At 29.3% G+C, this 6000-nt stretch overlaps 1 protein-coding gene across 1 annotated transcript in view; it reads right to left on the bottom strand.

Annotated features, from left to right (window-relative positions):
• LOC107161476 (ras-related protein Rap-2b-like) overlaps nt 1–1027 on the bottom strand; it is a 113991-nt gene extending 112964 nt beyond the window's left edge. The window contains exon 1 of the mRNA XM_089225179.1: nt 319–1027. The gene's annotated coding sequence lies outside the window, so the exon portion shown is untranslated. The remainder of the gene's footprint in view (nt 1–318) is intronic.
• Between the last annotated feature and the right edge of the window lie 4973 nt (nt 1028–6000).

Here is a 6000-nt window from a genome sequence, read left to right on the forward strand (position 1 = left end):
TATTAGGTACTGGACGGAAAAGGAAAGGTATATTTTGTCCAAATAGTTGGCCGAAAAGGAGAGAGTAAATTTTTGCCGGAAACGGTGACGCCCATTATTTTTACCTGGAAAAAACCAGGCCGATATTTAATAATCACCTTTTATACCAACTATATATACCTAAGGGATGCTTAACACCAGTGTGCGCTTCAGAGAACTCTTATCCGGTGCTCGTATGCACCCGTCGAAAATCTCGTATATCCGTCCACAAACAACGATGGGAATAAAATACAAAACACGGATAATGTTATTCGCCAATAATTTAAAATTTAAAATTACCTGCTTACTCGGCCGACGTGTATAATAATATTATTACCGAGGTTGAGGCGGCCGAAAATTGATGAGCGGTGGTCACAAAACTTGTCCTCGTTTTCAACTATTTCGCACCGAATCGCACTGAACCGGACCGACGACGCTTATTTTAGAATTTAATATTATTGTTAAAAAAAAAAAAAATGTGTTCTATGGTGGAGAGCTACAAACCAATTCGTTTTTGATGCGAACCGACCGATATCGGATAATACCCGATCGTACGGGACAATATATTATTATCAATAATTAATTCTCGTGGCGCACGAGTGGTTTAAAAAAAAAAAAAACGCGATATGACAATTGTCAATAACACACGCGATCCACGACTACGACCGACATGTCATCCGCGATACGGTCGTCATCCTCATCGCGCGAGGGTAAAATGATAATATTTTGTATTTTGTTACTTTTTATTAACACTGCGATTTAATTATGAACCGTTTTTGTTTATACCTTTGTCGTAATACCGAACACTGCAAATGCGTACATCATAATATAATACGACCGATGAGTGGATAAAATCGACTACTCACTATATAAGGTACACGCCGCGGTCTTGAATTACAACTGTACTCAACAGGTGTCAGAGACGGGAAACCGACTTAACGGGGTCAAACTTCTCGTCCCCGTGATCGCGGACAGAGAGTGCGATGCCGTTGCGTGTACGCCGCGAGAAGGGTTCGCACGGGGCGACTAGGGAGAAATCTGCAGGAAAAGTGTTTTATCCCACCCCCGTCTGCCGGTGCGCATGCCGGTCGCAGCGCGAATCCCCGTCCCGTCCTCGGTCACAACCCCCTCGCCGTTTCGCCCTCCCCGAGAGGTCGCAACCCCTCCGTTCGCCGAAGCGCATCCCCTCGCAACGCCGGTCTCTCGTCCGCTCTCTCGGTCATCACCGCTGCTGCATATAGAATAGTCGGTTTCCTCCGCTTGCCGCCGTCGCGCGTCCTGCGGCGATCCTCGAATAACGTTATAAACTATATACACACAATACACATGTACAATGAACATAATATATATGTATATATATATATGTATAAGTATATACACCGTTAGTGTTATAATAATAATAATAATATTATGTCACGCCGTGTATAACAGTGAAACATATAGATATAGGTAGTTACCTGTAAAACTCTCTTGCTCTATTATAGGTATATATATATATATATATATATATATTGTGTACAGTTATTGTCGATAGTAATTATATAGGTACCTAACAATAAACTTACGTTAAACATGCGTGGACGCCCACTAGTCGATATTCAGGGATGAGGGAGGATAAAAACTAAAACTAAAATATATTCACAGACAAGTTGTTATTCTTGCAAGAAAGGGATGTGTGTGAACATAATTTAGGCCAGCTGTAAATCATAGTAGGTAATTGTAGAAAATCAATGATGGAAATGCATGATGAGTGTTTAAAAATGCTAATGGATGATTATTTATTATTGAAAGCGAGAAATTTGTAATATTTTTTTCAGTTCATAAAAATAAATATTATTACTTACTATAGTAGATTAATATATGTTAATCCTGTCATGGATAAAATTATGAATGACGTAGTCTTTGTAAAATATAATGTACCATGGAAATAAACCATAAAATAAATATTATATGTAATAGCAAATCAAACCACTTGAACATAAAAATATCAAAAAATTGAATTCTGAAGATGAGACGTGTTTATTTTATTTCAATATGTTACAAGGAAATTTTTCTATTTAGACATACAAAATCAAAACTAATTATTTCCCAATTAAACAGTTCTATAAATAATTAGATACCTTTATAACTGACTCATCTCTGTTTTTGAACAGAAACGATATAGAAGGATATTTTTCAAAAAAAGTTACTATCTACGATTTAAACACGGTGCTATTTACATATTATGGCATCTGATTCAGTAGAACGTTTAAACATTTTTCATCCCTTGGCACCTGCTCCAACTTACCTTTTACATTATTGTCGTAACAGAGACAGAGTGCATACATAAAGATCATACAATTCTCGATTATGAAATATAAAGATTTATTCTGTTTCACAGTAGTATGAATCAAATAACTCGTTGTAATATTTAGACGTCAATTAAGCCTTTTGAAACACTGAAAATTTAGCTCAAAAGTTTATGATATCCTGCACCCTCAAATTTGTCACACTATAGTTTTTGACCGACACGCGATTACGACAACAATCTCATAAAATGCTGTAAATAAACTATTTTACTATTTTATTAAACCGTAAGCTATTATTACAATATTATTGATCCAGTTCAGTCATCGCACACTAAAACTAAATTTTTATTTCGTTCCATGGCATTTAATGGTTATAATTTATATCTTTATAACAAGGTACTATCCATTTCGCTTAATGTGTTTACCAAACAAAACGGCGTTATTAAGTACCTACTTCGCGAATGAACTATCGTTTTATTGTCAAATGCAATATCATTATTATTATTTCATCTTTAATAGTTATATTCGGAACAATAATATTGATGAAATGATAATTGTTTCACTCAATTATTTAAACAGAGGTAAATAATGTATTACTTTACGTCATTAAAAATGAGTACACGTTTCATTTCGAAAATTTGCGACACTATTCATATTAACGGTTCATAATGTGATCATATTTTTCCATTCTAATTGAATTAATCTCGTTTTCAAGCTAATAATCACCAAAAATAAGTTAATGGTTTCTTTAAATAAGCCTATGTAAATAATTTCATCTACTGCAACATAGCATTGAAAAAAAAAGCACAATGACAGCATAAATAAGCCAGTCTGTCACTACACATTTATCAAGGCGTGTCTGCATTTTTTAAGCAGTATGAAAACGGACTTAACGTCTTTTTTAAACTCTGAACACTTAACAACGTAAAAAATAGCCTCATATAGCGTAAAAACTAAAAAGCGAATATGATTAATGATTGTATATTTTTATTTTTATTTTTTTAATACGTACGTATTATTAATAGATATTATCTTGTCTTGATCAACTAGAATTGTCCAAATATATTGTGCTGATCACTTGCCAGATCTAAATAAATATTTATAATATTATAATATTCCTTGATAGTTATTGTATTTTGTGGAAAATAAATATTCCTTTCGATTTATTTATGAACGTAGGTCGTAAAAAAAAAAAAAAAAAAACATTAACAAAAATATAAACATTTAAAACGGTTAAATATTTGACAAAATTATTATTACACATATTTACACGACTATGTAACAATGCATATTTCATTTAATTTATGCATAAAATGTGTTAATAGAATCAAAATGAAAAACAAATAATTTATAGTTTATAACGAATATAATTTAAGCCAAATAATCTTTCTGCAGTATTTACCTGTACAGCACATTACGTTATTTAAATATTTTGATTAAATCTTCATACGAAATCATTCCAACTTTTAATTAATTTTTTCAAATGAATATTATGTTATTATAATGTACCAAATATTTTACTGTGAAATATAAAACTTGATATTATAACGAAATTTATTATATTAGATGTGTCATAACTCATAACTATTAAAAAGTAGTAAATAATAAATTATATTTTTAGATTCTAAGCGAAGCGAGGAATGTATTGATTTTATCATGATGTCTGTTTTTTATTTATTTTTTTTTTTTTGTGTGTCTGTCATCACGTTTTGGGACAGTAGAAGTGCTTCAATTTTTGACTTCAGTACCTCGTTCGATCAGAAAGTGAATCTAGTTGGTACTTAAGGGAAGTCAAAAGTCAAAATTCTTTATTAATTCTTAATATTTTTCTAGATAATCGGGATAAACAAACTAAAAATGGGAAATTTTACGCAACAATCAGTTTTCGACAAAATCGATTTTGGTTTTTGATGTACCTTTAAAACAAATGACCATAGGTCCATAGATACATGGAATTTTAACCGAATGTTTAAATAATAAGTATATTCTATCCACCATGCAATTTTAAAAAAATTTTGACTTAAGTTGAACTATTTATAGGTATATGCAATTTTCGACTATTATTAGTTTTTTTTAAAATTAACATCGATTTTGGGGTAGAGAATGGGGGGAGCAAAGCTTGAAAATTTAATACAAGGCTCCTAATATATTTTTACAATAGCAGTTGAAAAATAAAAAAAATACATAGTCGCAATTTTATTTTACAATCATTCAAAGTTTGAATTTTGACAATTCAAAAAAATCACAAAAATTCGCAAATTATTTTAAGCTAAATATTCATAAAAATTTTTCTTTTTAAATCTAAGATTTGAACATTTTTATTAATCTATAATATGTCCTAGACAGATAAACCATATCCGCTCAGAATCATTTTTCGTATACAATGATACAATATCATTGGATTCAAATTTAATTCCATCCATTACAGTAACCCACTTGTAATCTGCTGTGCAGCAGAGCGACATCCACGATTTTATTGAGATTTTAACCAAACATTATAATATCTCAATGATGATAAAAAATAATTAACAATAATATTTTTTTAACATTATTTATGATAGTTAACTTTAATAGTTGTAAATTAGCAATTTTAATTAATAAAATAAATATTATTCACATCTAATATCCTAATGACAGTTAATTTTCATTGCATGAAATTTATCTAAGGAACTTAAAATTGTTACCTACAAACGTTGTAAATATTTGTTTTATTCACGTTTGTGAATATTTTCAAACATATGAAGTATAAATTAATATAATATAAATATATATAAACATAATATTGTTATGCTTGGAAGAATAAAACTACAAAGATTTTAATAAAGTTATAATATAAGAGCTGTTTGTGGACAATAGACATCCATAAATTATAATGAAACTTGAGAACCTCTGAAGAAAATTTCTAAACTATAAAATTAATTTCTTGACATAATAAGGTCAATTAATTTTAGTCACATTATAAGGAATTTCTAAGTTTTGACTAAACTATATCCTATTGTATTAGGATTACTCTGTACACTATATATTTTTAATAAATCATATTTATTTTCAGAAAACTATAATGTTTTTAGCAATCCACATACATAATTATTAAATTAGTTTTATATTATAACAATAATAATTCTTGATTAGTTTATTCAAATATTTAAGTTTAATTTTAACGCAAGCTTTTCGCCTAACTGCACAGAAATTTAGTTATTACAACAAATTATAATGTCATGTAATAAAAACCAAAATACAGCTGATACTCAAATGAATCAAATTAATTCAAACCACAATAATTCGTTTTATTAAAAATTTAAGAATTAAAATATATAAAGAATAATAATAAAGCTACATTATCTATGATCTTATTTTTGGTGATTGAAAAATTCTTTTTAGTATTTGAAATTGGTAATAGATGCTCATAAATTACACTTACATCTTCTATATACATGCATATATTCAGTATTTATAAAAGTAACAACTATAATATGATCAAACTGACGCGATGGTAATGAAGTAAATAATAACTATATTTAAAATGGTAATTAGAAATATACAGTATAAATTATAACACAAATTCCACAAACGAATTGTTAAAAAAAAATAAATATTTTTTTTAAAAATTGTTTCTAATCGTCGTCCTTTTGGTTGTATAAATATTGCGTAATAATGTTTTACCATAATCTATTCAACAGTTTTATTGAGAAAT

Source organism: Diuraphis noxia, unplaced genomic scaffold, assembly GCF_037042655.1.
Source record: "Diuraphis noxia isolate RWA-SAM2 unplaced genomic scaffold, SU_Dnox_SAM2 contig0004, whole genome shotgun sequence".
Classification (NCBI taxonomy): Eukaryota; Metazoa; Arthropoda; class Insecta; order Hemiptera; family Aphididae; genus Diuraphis; species Diuraphis noxia.